The following is a 14,782-nucleotide window of genomic DNA, read 5'->3' as shown; positions in this document are numbered from 1 at the left end:
GTCTATTCCAGTAATCTATTTTTCTATTTCTTAACCAGTACCAAAAAGTTTTGATTACTGCTTTATACCATAGTTTGGAATTTCTATGTCTCCTTCATTCCTACTTTTTTTTTCATTATTTCCCTTGGGATTATAGACCTTTTGTTTCTCCAAATGAATTTTATTATTATTTTTGCTACTTCTATAAAATAACCCTTTGTTATTTTGATGGGCATGGTACTAAACCTGTAAATTAATTTTGGCAGCAGCATCATTTTTATTTTATTGGCACAGCCTAACTATGAGCAATGAATATCCTTCCAAACATTTGTCTTCCTTGATTTCTGTAGAGTATTTTGTAATCATATTTATAAAAGCTTTCATTGTGTTTTGGTAGGTTGCCTTCCAGATATTCTATGCCCTTTTGTGGTTATTTGAATAGGATTTCTCCTATTATTGCTTCCTGCTGGTTTTGTTATTATTATATAGAACAGCTCATAATTTTGGGAGATTAATTTTACATCCTGCTATTTTACTAAAACTGATTCTGGGGTTTTCTAAGTAAGTCATCATGTCATCTATAAATAGAGATAATTTTATCTTTTCTTCACCAAGGCTTATGCCTTTATTTTTTTTTCTCTTGTCTTATTGGTAATGCTAATATTTCTAGGATTATGTCAAATACCAGTGCAGATAGGAAATATCTTTGTTTTATCCCTTTATTTTTTTTGAAAAAAGTATTTCATATTTCTCCATTGCAAATAATAATAGCTCTTAGTTTTACACATGGATATACACATAGTTTTGTGCATGGATATATATATGTATGTGTGTGTGTGTGCATGTGTGTATGTGTATATACATATGTAAAGCCAAAAGCTGTATATGTATATATACATATATATATTCATGTATGTATGTGTGTGTATCCTATTAGAAAAGAGCCCTTCACTTAGGATTTTAGCATAAATAAATGATATTTTTGTCAAAGTCCTTTTTCTCAGCCTATTAATAAAAATCATTTAACTATTGTTATTGAATGATTAATTAAATTATTAAACATTATGGTATATTAATTTTAATTATATCATCAATACAATCATGCTATTTATTTTTATGTTTAAATTATCGATTATGATTTTGTTTGCAAAATTAATTAATTTTAATAAATCAGTTACTAAGGTCCTAATGCTTAACGAACTTTATATTCTTGGGAAAAGAAATACTACTTAACCAATTTGAATAATTTTATAGATATTCTTTAGTCTTTCTTAGAATTTTATTTAAAGTTTTTGCATCTGCAGTAACTAGTGATATAACCTATAGTTCTCTTACTGTATTTTAATTTTCCCTAGTTTGGGTATCAGGACCATAACTGTCTCATAAATGAAGTTTGGTAGAGTGTTTTCTTTCTCAATTATTGAAAATAAATTTTGTAGCATATGTTAATTGCTTTTTATATGTGTGAGAATTTACTTGCAAGTCCCTATTGAGAAGAAGATTTTAACATTTTTTCAGTTCATTTATGGCTTGCTCAATTTCTATTTCTGAGGATAGGTTGTTTAAGATCTCTATTTCTTATTTTGTCAGTATGGGTATTTTTTTTAAATTAATCATCCATTTCTTTTAAATTTTTAGTTTTACTCTCATAATTACATGTAGTAATTTTTGATAATTCTTATTTCTTCTCAACTTGTCATAAATTCATCTTTTTCATGTTTCATTTTGCTGACTTTCATCTCCCTTTTTCTATATTCGTTTAGCTAACAGTTTATCAGTTTCATTAGTCTTTTTAAAATGAAGCCCTGAGTTTTATTTCTATAATCTTTTTCTTTTCAATCTTTTCTTCTCTCTGAATTTTTGAGATTTCTTCTTTTGTCCAGTCTTGGGTTTATTAATAATTTTTTAAAAATTTTTGTCAATTGTATTCTCAGTTCACTCATTTGTTTTTCAGTTTTGTTCATTTATATTTTTGGAGATATATTCTTCTCCTCAGCCCTGCTTTAGCAGCAACCCAAAATTTTGGTGCAGTCTTATTCTTATCACCCTTTTTACATGGGAGTTCACTGTTTCTTTGACACACTGATTTTTTGAGGATATTGTTAGTTTTTATTTAGGCCTGTACTTTTGTTTATGTTATGTGTGTGTGTATAATATATATATACACATATGCATATGCATATACATATAACATAAACAAATATATACGTAAAATAAACAAAAGTACATATATACATATGTATATATACACATACAACAAACAAAAGTACAGATAGACAGACATACGTACATAAATATATATTACTTTTTTTACAATGTTGTCTATAAAGGACATGTTTAATATTTCTGGAATTTTTTACATTTATATATAATTTTCTGTGCCCTAACTAGTATGTGGTCTATCTTTATAGGGTATCATTGATATTGAGAATTTGCATATTCTTTCATGTTCCTGTTTAGACAGCACCTTTGGTCTTTTGACTCTATTTTTTCCAATGTGCCATTAAATTCTGCATTTTCCTTTTTGTTTATTTTTTTGTTAGATTTATCCAACTCTGAAAAAGGAACATTAAGAGCTCCTATAATTATTGTGTTATTATATATTTATATATACATTGTATATAGTAATGTGGTTATTTTACCTTTGTGAATATGATGCTACACTACTTGGTGCATATGAGTTGAATAGTTATTTTTTTCATTATCTATGGTGTTTTAAATCATAATTTTTTTATCTCTCTTGACATTACAGATTTTTATTTTTGCCTGGTCTGATAGCATTATTTAAATTTATGCTTTTTTGGAATCATCATTTAGTAAATGATAAATTGTTTCAGATCTCATTTTAATTATGTAAGTAACCTTGTTTTAAAAATAACTTCTTATTTAGAGCAAGTGGTTGGGCTTTGTTTTCTTATTCATTCTATCATCTTTCATTTTATTAAAGGGTTTAATACATTCATATTCAATGGAGATATTGGATGTTAAGATTGTGATTTCCTGCATTTATTTTTTGTTACTTTCCCCTTTCTTCCTTTAATTTAGTACATCTTCCCTGCAGTTTTGTTTAGATTAATTTGTTTCCAGTCTTTTCCCAAAACTCTCCCCAATCCCTCTGATTACCTACCCTATCCCAAATTACCTGAGGTGACTTAATCTGTTAGTTTGTCTTCCTTTTTAACACACACACACACACACACACACACACACACACACACCTTTCCTTTAAAACCCTTCCCTCTCCATGCCCAAATAAAAGTAAAGTTCAGAATGCTCCATCCCTCTCCTCCCCAAAACATTAATTTTGAATAACACTTTTTTGTAGCAATCTTTCTTAAAATCTATTCACTTACTTTGTTCACTCCCTTATTTTTACAATCTAAGATATTCTGAAATCTATTCTAATCATTTGCTATATATTTATGTGTTCCTTCTTTATTCACTCTATGTCTTCAGACTTCTGGAAAGTAGAACTTCTGGGAGAAAGAAAAATATGCTCCTTCTTCTATCCTATTTATTTATTTATTAGTGCATCTGTAGATCAAATGCTGTTCTCTCCTTCCCATATTTACTTTGTTTCTTTATTTTAGGGGAGCCCTCTTCTACAGTATCTAATACCTACTAGAAAGATTAATTCATAAGAAGGAAGAGTGGGGTAGGGGGAGTTGCTCTGTATGGTGATAATGGTAGCTCACATTTGTATTGCGCTCTAAGGTCCACAAAGTTCTTCATATTTATTCTCAATGTAAAATTATGAGACTCCCACCCTTACCATTATCATTCATTCTTCTTTTTTTTAAGGATTTTATTTTTCCAATTACATGTCAAAAGCAATTTTTAACATTCTTTTTTTTAAATTTTGAGTTTCAAATTCTTTCTCTCCTTTTCTTCCCTTATCCCTCCTTTTGAGAAGGTAAGTAATATGATATATATGTGCAGTCATGCAAAATATTATTCCATATCAGTCATGTTGTGAAAGAAATTACAGACCAAAAAACAAAAAAACAAAACTCCAAGAAAAATAAAGTAAAAAAAAATTTTTTTAAAAAGTATACTTCTATCTGCATTCAGACTCCATCAGTTCTTTTTCTGGAGGTGGGTAGCATTTTTCATCATGAGTCCTTTAGAATTATCTTAGATCATTGTATTGTTGAGAATATCTAAGTCATTCACAGTTGTTCATCATAAAAGATTGTTGTTACTGTGTACAACATTATACTGGTTCTGCTCACTTCACTCAGCATCAGTTCATGTAAGTCTTTCCAGGTTTTTCTGAAATCTGCCTGTTCATCATTTTTTTTTTTTGCTTTTCTTTTTTTTTTTTTTTGATGAGGCAATTGGGGTTAAGTGACTTGCCCAGGGTCACACAGCTAATACGTGTCATGTGTCTGAGACCGAATTTGAACTTACAGCCTCCTGACTCCAAGGCCAGATCTCTACCCACTGCGCCACCTAGCTGCCCCTCATCATTTCTTATGGCACAATAGTTAGTACTCTGCAACTTGTTCAGCCATTCCACAATTGATGTGCATCCCTTCAATTTCCAATTCTTTGCCACCACAATCACTCATCCTTCTTAAGGCCAGTATATCCTTCCTCTGGATCTGCATCCTGTCTTCTACCTTAAATATAGGCCATTCTCTGGGAACACTCTTGGGATGAGAACCATTTCTATGGGGTACAATTCTTGATTAGAAAGGGTGGTCCCCAAGGGTGCCAATTCCCTCTAAACAAAACATATTAGGGGCAGCTAGATGGCACAGTGGATACAGCATCAGTCTTGGAGTCAGGAGAACCTGAGTTCAAATCTGGCCTCAGACACTTACTAGGTGTGTGCCTTAAAAAAAAAAAAAACACCTATTATGGGATTTCTATCATCCTTCCCAAGAAAATGTTTGTCAGTGACACTCCAATGATTCTCACCCCCCTTTAGAGCAGAATCATCCTCCCATTCTCCTCAAACCTCAATTCCTCCCCCTCTCCAGACTTACTCTGCATTTCCATGGCCTTCCATGATTGTCAAGAGACCAAAGAAATTACTATCCATTCTTTGCACATAACCAAGCTGGGTGGAAATGTATACCCAACTCTCCTCTCAGAGATGTAGGTGACATTCAAGAAGAGGTACTAACATCTACTCTGCCACTGAACTTGAAGGCCCATGAATCCTTTCCATCTGATTTGTACCTGAACCCTTCCATGTTTGTTATCTATCTTATTAGAAAATGAGATCCTTGACAGTGGTGACTATCTTTTCTCTTTGTATCCTCAGCATTTAGCACAATGTTTTACACATATTAAGCTCTTAATAAATGATTTACTCATTCACTCCATTCATTTATTCTTGCCTTCCTTCCTTCCTTCCTTCCTCTCATGCAACTTCTCTCTACTCAATAAACTCCAATGGTTCCTTATGACCTCCAGGATCAAACATACAATTCTGTTTGGCTTTTAAAAACCTTTGCAAGCTCAACTCTTCCTACTTTTCCAGTCTTCCTACACCTTGCTCCTTTCTACATACTCTGTGATTCACCAACACCAGCCTTTTTGCTGTTCCTCAAACATCTTGACTTTGTGCCATTTCATTAGAATCTTCTTCCTCCTCCCTGGTACTTTCTGACTTTCTTAGTCTCCTTCAAGACATATAAATCCCACCTTCTGCAAGACACCTTTTTCTAGTCCCTATCCCTCTCCCTCCACTACATTCCCCCACGCTGCCAACGTCTCTGGGGATTATCTTCCATGTTTTCTATATCTATCTTGTAGGTACATAGTTGTTTAACTATTGTCTTTCCTATTTGAATATGAGCTCCTCTAGTGCAGGGACCATGTTTTTGCCTTTCTCTGTATCCTCAGCATTTAGCACAATGCCTGGCACAGTAAATAATAAATGCTTGTTGATTGATTGATTGTTGTCTGCTCCCCTTCCTCCCCACTTACAAAGAAATACTGATTCATTTACAGGGAAATGTAGAGTTTAGTCCATGAAATATTAATTTAATTTTCCTGCCTTACTTTTGATTACTTGCTATATTCCCCTTAAATCTTTAGCCCCCTAGACGCTTTTGGAAGGAACATACCTTCCTTTAACCTTCTAATGTTTCTTTAGCCCTCAATTAGTGTTTTGGGGATTTTTTTTAAACAATAATCTTGTCAATTCAGCATGACCTCCTTGACTGACTTCCTTGCTTAGATCTTTTTCCTGATTACTGTATTTTTATTTATGTTTATTTCTCTTATTCAGAGTTTTTGCAGGTCTAATACTTTGTTCATCCTTGTTTTCTGTTGGGAAAATGGCTCAATGTCTCTTACTAAAAGTACATCTTTCTTCATTGATGATCAGGCTCAGTTTTCATTATAGGTTATTTTGGAAATTCATTTTGATCTCCTTTTCTTTGATTTCTCATAGATAAGGAAGGAGTAACCTTGAGCTACTCAAATTAAAATTATTTCATTTCTAAAGGCCTTTGTCTTGGCTACTTACATTATTTGTTGTTTAGCACTGAAATTCCAATATTTAAAAATTAAATGTCTTGGAGTTTTAAACTTGGGCCTTCTTTCTATTGGAAATTTATGGATTCTATGGACTAGAACTTTGCTTTTGATTTCAATATTCTGGATGATTTTTTTTATTAATTCCTACAGGATGGCACTCAGGCTTCTTAATTAATCATCTTTTTCCCTCCACAGGATATATATAATTCTTAAATTATCTCTAAGCATACTGTTTCAAATCTCACCTCTAATAATTAATAGCTGTATGACCATAGAACAATCATTTAACCTCACTAATCCTCAGTTTCTTCATCTACTAAATGGGAGATAATAATGTCACCAACTTCATAGGGTTGTTTTTATGATCAAATGAAAAAATGTACGTAAGGTGTTCTGCAAACCTTGAAGTGCTATATAAATATCTCCTGGAAGTAGTAGTAATGTTGTTGTTGAGTCATTTCAGTCATGTCTGACTCTCCTTGGGGTTTTCTTGGCAAAGATACTAAAGTGGTTTGCCATTTCCTTCTCCAGTGCATTTTACAGATGAGGAACTGAGGCAAACAGGGTTAAGTGACTTGTCCAGGGTCACACAACTCGTAAATATCTGAGGCCAGATTTTGAACTCAGGTCATCCTGACTCCAGGGACAGTGGTCTATCCACTGCATCACTTAGTTACTCTGGTGGTAGTAGTAGACATAATCATAACCATCATCATCATAGTAATATTCAAGGTCAGATGCTTTGATTGAGATAGAATTTATATGTTCTTCCAAAGTCCTCTTTCATCTTTATCCTGTCAAATTTTCTTCCACTTCTGCAATTCTGAATTCAAAATCTGTCATTTTCTTTTTTAGGTTCTTTGTTATATTGGATAGCATGTCTGCCATGTATTCTAAGTTGTCACCTCTCTTATTTAATCTTGCTGATATCAGCTCTGAGAGCTCTGATTTCTAACCAAAATTCTTCTTTCAAAATTCTTCTTTCTCTTTTGAACTTTCTAGAGTTTCTAGGTCCATCATCTCCAGCGGATGCCTGGCATTTCTTGTCTCTTTCATTGTGGTTTTTTGGATCAATCTCCTTTAATCTTTATTAATGGTATTGTGACCTTTGGTAGTTAGATCCATCTTTTTTTCCTTCTTTCTTTGAATATCACTATTGTTTTGCTGCTTGGAAGTCGGATTTCTGCATTTTTGTTTTCAATTTCAACAGGGAAAAGATAAACCATAACAAAGAAATCCCTTCCCCTATAGCCATCTTCTGCACACTAGCATGACTGTACATTTCCCTCATCATCTCATCCTCTTTCTTAAAAGTGGCTGGCAATATCACTGTTCTCTGCCTCTTATTGGGATGAAGCAAGGAATTCCTATTGTCATTGCCTTTAGAAGACAAGAAAGACTCTACCATCACCTGAATATGAAACAAGTCCATTCATCAGCTTGTTTGTCCTGGATGAATCAAAAACAGGTAGACTGGGCTGAGAATGGTTGGGGTGAGTGGAGGCTTCAGGTAGCTTTGACTCTCTGTATTTATTTCAGAAGATTTTATATTGCATGAACATGTTTCTATCTTCTCTTCCCATTGCAATTTTAATTGCTCAAGTTAAAGCTATTGGCATAGTGGATAGAGTGTTAAACTAAGTCAGAAAGATGTGAATTTGAATCCTGTCTGAGATGCTTCCTAGCTGTGTGACTCTGGGCAGTTAATTCTCTCACATCCTCAACTTCCTCATTTCTAAAATGGTATTAATAATAACAGCACCTGCTGTTTAGACAAGAAAGTGGGAAGGAACATGTTGCTGAATGTGATTTGGTTGCCAGGGACCATCTTCCTTTGATATAGTTAAGAAACTATTCTCTAATAATAAGGCACTTTATGGGTTCAAGATTTGTGTTCATATCTAATTTAGCTGATTAAAAACAGTAAACAATTCAGAGCATCCATTGTGAAAATAAAGTGCATTTTCTCTAAGGTTAGATAGAGAGGGGGTGGGTGGGGAATCACCAGAATTTATGATCAGTTTCTTGGTCATCTCTTATGCTGCAAATATTTTACTGTCACTGGAGTCTCTGTTGGATGTCATATTTAATTGACAATAACCAGCAATATGCTTATAAATATGGGAAGACTAAATTATGCTTGTAAGATTTTTACTAGTATCAATATAAATTGTATAATTTCTTAATTTGGATAATGAATAAAGAGTTCAAATGCTATTTGTAGTATTGGTGTAGAGAAATAAAATAATTGTTTTTCCTTAAAAAAATAATAATAGCATCTATATCACAGGGTTATGGTGAAGATTAAATGTGGTAATATACAGAGTGTTTTGCAAACTGCTATATAAATGTTAGGTGGTAGTAAGTAATAGTAGTGGTAGTGGTGATGGGGGTAGTAGCAGTAGTAGTGGTGGTGGTGGTGGTAGCAATAGTAGCAGTAGCAGTAATAGTAGTAGTAATAGTAGCAGTAGTAGTAGTAGTAGTAGTAGTAGTAGTAGTAGTAGTGTAGTGGGAACTTGGTGCGTTCACTGCTATTTTGAAGTCGTGATATGTGAATGTTATGCTGAAAGCAACTGTACTGCCATCTTGCCAATCACATGACCCCTACCCCTTTCTGCTGTCATATTTTAAGAGGCACTGTCCGAGATGCAAGGAAGCAAACAATTGTGCTACCTTGAGTAGAGGAGGAGAGGAGAAATCCTGGTCCATTTAGTGCCCTGTGGCCTGAATAAGACAAGTTATCTTCTTCATAACTTACAGTTATCCATCTGTTTCTGTTTGAGTTTGGTTTCTTCTATATGAACACTTTGAACTCCTCCCCAAATCACCCTTCCCAGACTGAGATAACTTATCAACCAGTTCTTCATTACTCCTAGCTAATTCACGACCCTACCCCACTCCCAGAACTCATATGAAAAGTGACATGCTTATGTTTTTCACATATATGCTCTATTCATTGACAATGAAGTGTCTAGTGGTCACCATGAAGTTGCCCCAACTTCAGGTTGAGGACACCATTCTGCAATGACCACTGAGCCAAATTCACTGGGACAAACTTTGATTAAGAAGGTTATGTTTTTAAAGAACCAGGCATTTTTAATTTGGATGAAGCATTATGTTATCTGAGAAGGACCACCCTTTAGCCAGCCTACCAGATTAGCAAGGATCAGTTCATCTGGTTAAAAAGTTACCCTATGCTACTTGACTCTGAATGGAAGAGCCCTGAGGAGCTATGGTATGACAAGAACTTTTAGTAGAAGTAAGGGTAGAAATGAGAGGATGGGGAAATGGAGAGGAGTGTGAAAACCAAGGCTGCCATGGCAGAGTGGAAGGTTCCTGAAGGACACTGGGCATCATTGAAAGGGAACCAAAAGAGCATTGGGGAAGTATTTGAAAACACTATCCTATTTTGCCTTGGGATGGTTTATGGTGGTATCAATTGTGGTGGAGTAGAAAGAATAGAGTAGAAAGAGTCCTGGATTTTGAGTCAGACCACCTGGGTTTAAATCTCAGTTCCACCATTTTATTATATGTATGAGTGTGACCTTAAGCAAGAGGACACTAGGTAGTATAGTCCAGTAGAAAGAGGAATGAGTGGCTCTGGAGTTCTGGATTCCAATTCTGCCTCTGACACCTAAGTCTAACTTTGAGCAAGTAATTATCTTCCCTGGGCCTTGGTTTCTTTGTCTATAAAATGAGGGTTTTGGACTTAACGGCTCTTGAAGTGTCTTCCAGCTCAAGGTCTACGATCCTCTAACATTTTGCCTCTCTGAGCCTCAGTATCCTCACGTATAAAATGAGGGCACTGGCCTATCTGACCTTTAAGATCCCTTATAACTCTAAATCCTGTGAATTATTACAATGAACAATGAAGAAAAGGAGGAATTGTTCCCATTCTTCTTTTTTTTTTTTGCTTTTGTTTCTTCTGCCAAAGATAATTATATTGGAACCAAAAAGAGCAGAACAAAAATAAACAACAAGGTGTTGATACCCAAGATTCAATAAGTAGAAAGACAATAAAAGCTCACATAGTTGCCCTTGATGATTTCTATTCACTAGCCCCAAAGGAACCATATACTTTAGGATACTACAAACACCAGCAGATATTATGGCTGAGCCACCCCAGGGATCTTGAACAGATCGTGCAATATGGGTGAGGTACCTTGTGGTTTAAAGAGGGCCTTTGTCCTGATTTTTTTTTAAAGAAAGAGGAGAGTCTGTAACTATAGTCTAGTGAGTTTGAATTCAATTTCCGACATAATTCACAAACATATTATTAAAGGGATTGATCAGAGGACATTCAGAAAAGGAAATCATGATTCCAAAGAACCAGCAAGAACAGCACATTCCCAAATAACTTCATTTTTCTTTTTGATAGAATTACTAGACTTGTAGATCAAGAGAATGCAGTCCTCAGGCCTGGAATGTTTTCTCCCCTCATCCCTGCCTCCTAATTTCTTTGGCCTCCTTTAAATGTCCTCTAAAGTCCTACCTTCTTCAAGAAGCCTTTCCCTGGGGCAGCTAGGTGGAGTGGTGGATAGAACCCTGGATTCAGGAAGACCTGAGTTCAAATCCGACCTCAGGCACATAACACTCACTAACTGTGTGACTCTGGCCAAGTCACTTAACCCCAATTGCCTCACCAAAAAAAAAAAAAAAAGAAGTCTTTCCCAGTTCTCCTTCCTCTTAGCACCTTCTCTCTGAAATTTATCCTATAGATACTGCGTTTGTTCAGAGTTGTTTTCATGTTATCTTCTAGTAGATTGTGAGCTGCCTGAGAGCAGGGATTGTTCTTGCCTTTCTTCGTAGGCTCATTGCTTAACCCAGTGCCTGGCACATAGCATTGTTGTTCAGTCATTTCAGTCTGGTACAACTCTCCATGACCCCATTTGGGGTTTTCTTGACAAAGATCCTGGAGTGGTTTACCATTTCCTTCTCCAGCTTGTTTTACAGTTGAAGAGACTGAGGCAAAGAGGGTTAAGTGACTTGAAAAAAGATCTGAACCCAGGAACTCTGGGCAGCTAGGTGGTGCCACAGATAGAGTGCTAGGCCCAGAACCAGGAAAAGTCATCTTCCTGAGTTCAAATCTGGCCTCAGACTGGCACCTCATAGGCACTTAACAAATGCTAATCATCTGACTGACTGTAGATAAAGCTTATCTAGAATTTAGCAACATGTTTGATAAAGTCTTTCATGTTATTCTCACAGAAAAGCTAGAGAGATTGCAAACAAGTTGAATGGCTGTCATTGTTGAGTCATGTCTAACTCTTCATGTATAACATGCCAATACTGTTCATGGCAAAGAAACTGGAGTAGATTGCCATTTCCTTCTCCAGCAAATTAAGGCAAACAATGGTTAAATGACTTGCCCAGGGTCACATAGCAAGTGTCTGAGATCAGATTTGAACTCAGGTCTTCCAGACTCCAAGCCCAGCTCTCTATCCACCACACCACCTAGCTGCCTCAGTAGAATGGCTGGACCCACCCAAAGAGTTGTAATTACTGTTTTAAAGTCTCCTTAGAAGGAGATTTCTAATTGAGTGTTCCAAAGATCTATGGTAGTTAATATTTTTAATCAATGACTTAGATAAAGACATACATATCATGCTTTGGGCATAAAGCTGGGAGGGATAGTTAATACAATGGTAGGCAGAATCAAGATATGACAAGATTTTGACATACATCACTAGGCTGAATCCAAATAGGATGAAAATTAATAGGATTAAATGTAAAATATTATACTTGAGTTCAAAAACATCAGTTACCCAAGTATATGAATCAGGGACACACAGCAGGCAGCAATTCATCTGAAAAAGTTCTGGGGGCTTTGGTGTATGACAAATTCCATATAAGCCAATGATTTAATAGCTAAAAAAGCTAATATCATCATAGAATATGTCAAGAAAATTATAGTGCCTAACACTAGAGTTGTCATAGTCCCATACTACTGGTCAGACCATGTCTATAATATTGTGTTCGACATTGATGGCCAAATTTAGGAAGGGCATTGATAAGCTGTGAGTGTCCAGAAGAAGGTAACTAGACTGCTGAAGAGCCTTGAATTCATGCTATATGTGGATGGATTGAAGGATCTGGGGTAAATTAGCCTTGAGAAGAGAAAATTTAGGAAGGACTTAATAGATGACTCTTGGTATTTAAAGAGCTATCACATGTAGCAAAGAATTGGAAACAAAGTAGATGCTTATGGATTGGGAAATGGCTGAACATGTCAAACATGAATGCAAAGGAATATCACTATGCTATGTGAAATGATGAATGTGATGAATACAGAGAAGCATGGAAAGATTTACATGAATAGATACAGAATCAATATACATGAATATACAATGACTGCAAGATTGTAAATGGATTAGAACAACCACACATATACAAAAAAAAATTAAAAATGAATGTGGTAAAATTATAAAGAGCAAGTATGACTAAAAAGAAGAAATATGAAAAGACACTTCTAATCCACCCCTTCTCAGAGGTGGGGTTCCTCAAGTATTATACATTGCACATATTTTCAGACTTTTTCAATGTACTGATCACTTATGATGATTTTGTTTCCTGTTTTTCTTTTTTTTCTTTAAAAATATTATTTCTTATATGGGATGGTTCTCTGAAAGGGCAGGAGCAAGAGATACTAAAGGAAAGAATGGTGATGAAAAAAACCTGTCATCAATAAAAATGTATAAAAAGTGGGGGGGGCGGTCTCACATGGAAAAAAGATTACACTTGTTTTAATTGGCCCAAAAAGTCACATCTAAAAATAAGTAAAAGTTGCAAAGAAGCCCATTTAGGTTTAACATCAAGAAAAACTTCCTGACAACTATAACTTTCCAAAAATAGAATCATTTACCTCAGGAAGTGATGAGTTTCCCATTCTGGGATGTCTTCAAATAGAGTATTTCTATGTTAGAAATATTGTAAAGGAGATTTCTACTTGGGTAGAGATTGGACTAGATGGCTTCTGAGATCTTTTTCAGTTCTGAAAAATATATGACTTTTAATTGATCAATTCATGGACATACTGAGGGAACTATTGGTTTCCGGGTAAACATCAACTGCATCTATAATTATTATGACACCCATGCAGAGTTCAGTACGGAGAAGGTCCAACTTTAAAGACGGGAAATTTAGACTTTTTCTCACACTCCCTTGATTATCATGCCCCAACCCCAGAGTCCTGGGGGAAAATCTCTTAAATAAAATTTAGATATGGCATATATTTAGAGTACCTTCCAGAAAAGTTGCTCAATGTTTAAATTAGCATTTATCAGGTATAGCTATTTATTTACTCCATCACAAAAAAAAAACTTAAAACACAGAAGACTTATAAACACACATTAACAAATATTTAGAACATGAAATAACAGCCCATCAACCTAGGAGGTAGAAAAGACATTTGAGAGGCTTGTTCCATGAGCAGCAACTCAAGGTTTAGACCTTCTGGCCAGCCAGATCATGGCCTAGGATTTAAAGTACTATGGTGATCTTATTAATGGTAAATCCCCTCTCAAAGAAGCAGCCCAGTTGTAGGAAGTATCTCCTGCTGGCAATCAGCACCCAGACACTCCTGCCCTCTAAAATTCATAAGGTAGCCAGCCATCTAGACTGTAAACATTCATTGCTTAGGATTGCTAATAAGTCATCTATACTCAGGGAAACATAGAACAAAAGAGGCAAAGACTTGAGATCTGGTCTCAGGATCAATTAGGAAAATATTTACTCTTTTGCCATGTGCATGTAACCACACAAGGAGAATAGAAATCCCTTCTGCCTGCTCATTCTAAAGATTTTTTCTGTGTTCCAACAGAGTTCACCTCTACCTAACCTATTGAGGAAGGAGCTCTTTCTGGTTCAGTCACCTATCATCTTTGCCATAGCACCCCTATCATAGAGCCCAAGGGGTTAACCAGGAGATCACAATAGTGAATGTTCTTTAACAAGGGGCCAGAATATATGTGGTCCACAGAAAGATGCCAAGGCATAAGTCCATCCCTATATTTGTTCCATTGGACAGTCCCACTATCCTTGACATCTTTAGAAACAGCTTGTACTTCAGATTCTAAACTGTAATTTGCTGCAGGAAAGTTATTTGGTTTGGAGAAAAGGAAAAGGTACCAAACAATGAATTTCACACAGAGGTAAGTGAATGAATGAATGAATGAAACATAGTGCACTACATGAATGTAGCATAATATTATTGTGCTGTGAGAAACAACAAATATGCTAAACATAGAGAAGCATGAAAAGACTTCCATGAACCGATGTAAAACAAAGTAAACAGAACCAAGAAAACATA

Source organism: Vombatus ursinus, unplaced genomic scaffold (genome assembly GCF_900497805.2).
Source record: "Vombatus ursinus unplaced genomic scaffold, bare-nosed wombat genome assembly UNPS02014778.1, whole genome shotgun sequence".
Classification (NCBI taxonomy): domain Eukaryota; kingdom Metazoa; phylum Chordata; class Mammalia; order Diprotodontia; family Vombatidae; genus Vombatus; species Vombatus ursinus.
Note: the sequence above shows the minus strand (reverse complement) of the source record.